Source organism: Notothenia coriiceps, unplaced genomic scaffold (genome assembly GCF_000735185.1).
Source record: "Notothenia coriiceps isolate Sejong01 unplaced genomic scaffold, NC01 NC01_scaffold00026421, whole genome shotgun sequence".
Lineage (NCBI taxonomy): Eukaryota > Metazoa > Chordata > Actinopteri > Perciformes > Nototheniidae > Notothenia > Notothenia coriiceps.
Window position 1 is genome coordinate 679,835 of NW_011359122.1, and position 3,843 is coordinate 683,677.

Genomic DNA, 3,843 nt, shown 5'->3' on the forward strand with positions numbered 1-3,843 from the left:
GTACGTACGTACGTACGTACGTACGTACGTACGTACGTACGTACGTACGTACGTACGTACGTACGTACTACGTACTACTACTACGTACTACGTACTACTACTACTATATAGTACTATACTAGTAGTATATATACTACTACTANAAACAAGTACAGCACCTTCTCCGGCTTCCTCATCTACCCAGACTGAATATAACCATTCCTTACAGAAAATGGAAAGCAACACACACACACACACACACACACACACACACACACACACACACACACACACACACACACACACACACACACACACACACACACACACATTCCCAGTTAAATGTAATTATGCAAATAAATGCACACATAGAAACACGCACAATGCGCGCGCACACGCATGCACACACACACACACACACACACACACACACACACACACACACACTACAACAGATTACAACAGAGGCAAAGATCGAGTGAAAATCTGAGATAAGTGGGATAAATCCAGCTGCGTGATTCTGAGCCAGTCATCATGAACAACTGCAATTATCTGTCACCCTTTGTGCAAATATAAACGTCAGAAGATGTAAGGTATTAGGTGCACATAACAATTGCACATTGCGGCTATGAAATATCTAAAAAACGTTAGCGTGTTCCATCTAACCTAATATTGTGAGGACCAGAATATATCAAACACCATGAGTTCAATTCATTTGTATTGCAATAATGGTATTGAGGGTGCCATTCCACAAGATGACTAAGCTGAGACGAATTCACCCACTGTCATAGTCTTTATTTTTTAGATTTCTGCTATCCATTCCAATGGCCTCTGATCAAATGGCGTAGCCTATATTTTGCAACTCATCATTGTAAAATATTTCCCTGAAGTGAATAACACCAGTTGAAATGTAATCCCTGTTGTGATTCACCCTGCATTGGGAACATACTGATTAAAATAACGCTGTCTGAATGAAACCCAGATGTTTCACCTTTAGTTCCTGTTTCCATAATGACACAGGACATCACATCAAGATAAAACAAAACATATTACACACACACACAACACATTTTATGGATGCCATTTGTGTTTGATAAAGTTCTAATTGCCAAGTACATTGTTGACATGTAGGGTATGCACATGTCACCGTTTATGTAAGGCAAAAGGTGGCAAAAACATAAAATATGCATCTTAAATTGATAAGAGCTGTTGTACGATTTACTGTATGAGTAGATTCAACAAGCATTTAGAGCTATCTTTTTTACCATATGCAGAAAGAACTACAATCCATGCAGGAAAACATTGATTTAGAGTAGCATTTTTTCGTCGGTATGTTGAACTTTTGGGTAAAATCATATGTTATAAACGGTATTGAATTAAGTATTTATCATCTTTCATTTCAATTATGTGTTACTGTGAAATGTTTTGTCAAAATGTATTAAACACTCATGATGATGATGACCTTTACAGCTTGTACCTCAGACAAAGAGATATACTCTATGGTAAACTAGGAAAAAAAGCCGCTTAGAGTTTTTCAAAATAAAAGGTGATATGTGTATGTGTTCAAACCTGTTGACAAACGATCAGAATGTCTATTGGTATTAACTCCAACTGCCTTTAACTTAAAGAGATACTTGTTTGTTTTGGGGTTTTGCAGTTTCACTCAAAAACAGGAGCAATGATGCAGGATGTTGTTTTGCCTTTTTGCCTGTTATTCTCAATAATGTTCTGATGTTTTCAGATGGAAAAGTAATGTCAGTGCATACCCTCTATATTGTGTGTGTGTGTGTGTGTGTGTGTGTGTGTGTGTGGGGGGGGGGGGGGGACAGTATGTATGAATGGATACATAAATACTGTAATATAATGAGGCTGTGAAAAGTAAGAGCTTCAGTGTTTTACTTTCAATAAATGTTGTATAATACATTACAGGCACGTTACTGTAATAATAACACTGCCATATCTACTTAGTACTTTATTTTTGAGAGACCCTGTCAAAGTATCATCACATGTATAAACACAGTTATCCTGGAATGGGCTATCTGGTATGTCGAATTGGCAGAGTAGACAATTGCTATTAAAATATCTATACCCAACTCGTGTGTTTTCTTGCCGTGGTCAATGTCAGGGCTGAATAAAGGCTTGTACGTTTTACAGTCATACACACATGCAGACCCTTGTTCAGTTTTATTTGGAGTGACCACTTGGACACACTGAGAATTAGATATATGACATGTCTGCGTGGACTTACAGCTGAAAATCGAAGCAGCAGGGGTGTACCACATCCGCCGCCTGCTTCGACATGGATTTCCAATATGGCTTAAGACACTGTGTAAGACACAAAGATTCATACTGCTCTATCGATCTCTGCTTATAATACACCCAGGGTCTACAAAATACAGATGGTTTGTACATTTCAAATGTAACAATATAAGGATCAATTGTACAAACTACCAAAATTGGTTCGGTGTCAAATGAGGCTTGACATTGTTTTAAAAAAAGTGTACCAAGATCATTTGTTAGAGAGCCCAGAAATAAAAAAGAAATACATCACGAGATTTGCGAAATCTTACATAAGTAACATTTGTGCTTTTCTCTCAACCTATTGATGATACTACAGGGATTTTATGAAAATCATTGTGTGAATTATCTCACACACAAAACAGTGAATTTATATTCCTGAATACATAGTATATTTGATCAATGGCAGGGAATAATTTAGCCGACTAAATCTAAGTTTGATTAATTACACTGGGTATATTTTCATAATTGATTCTTCCTTACAAATCACAACTGTGTGCGATATTTAAAACTATAGTCTGGGGAAAAATATTTCCACACTGTGTTGTTATAATTTGACCAGTTTATCAATGTAATTATTTTTGCCACTTTAATAGTTTGTGATCAGTGAGAAAGAGACATCATCTGTAAGAGAGAATGAATCTCGAATACTAGAAAAAAGGAAGGGTGTCTAATTAGAGACAAGAGTTGATGGCATTCTCATTAGACTTAAAGGATTTTGCGAATCTGTTGCTCCTGAGCGGAGAGAGAGGGATGCAGCGGCGCCTGGGCCCAGCCCCCGGCTCTCTCTCCTGGCAGATTCCAGTTGAAAGTTAATTGGACGGGGAGAGGTCTGAGACAGGCTGCGCTGAGGCCCATTAGTAATTCCCCTGTCGAATGCAGAGCCACGAGGATCACAGACTCACAAATAGGAGGATTAAAATAATCAATAGCCTTGACTTCCATCGACCACACACATACACACCGAGTAATTAGTGGACAACCTATTCAGCAGTGGACTATGACACCCTCCTGAACCTTAGCCCACACATAGGAGCTGCACACTCCAATGGCTGGTGCGCCTAATGAGGGGAAATAGCTGTGGCTGCTTGAGAGGAAAATGAAGAAAAGGTCAGGGAGCCACCAAACAGTGTTCTACTGCTCACATCTTGGTGCTTTGTCACCGAATCACTCCGTGTAAAAATTACAGCTTGGCCACAAGTTATGAACATGGACATTTTGGGGCTGAAAGTGAGTTTGCAATGTCGCTAAACAATGTTAACCAATAAGATTAATTAATGATCAAATAAGAGAATCCTTGAATTGTTTCAGTCAATAATAAATTATATTGGCTAGAGCACCAAAATATACACTCATGATGCGCATTGAATTCTACATTTAGTTAACAAATAGCATACATGGCAGATCAATATAAGCCTTTTGTATTTCAAACTGAATATTCGGATTAAAAACTAGTCCTTTCACCACATCAGATTCAAGCAGCAACACTGCCCTCTTGTGTCAATGTATAATCATCGATGCATTGCAGTGAGATAAAGCCGAAACAATTACATTGAAACCACCAAG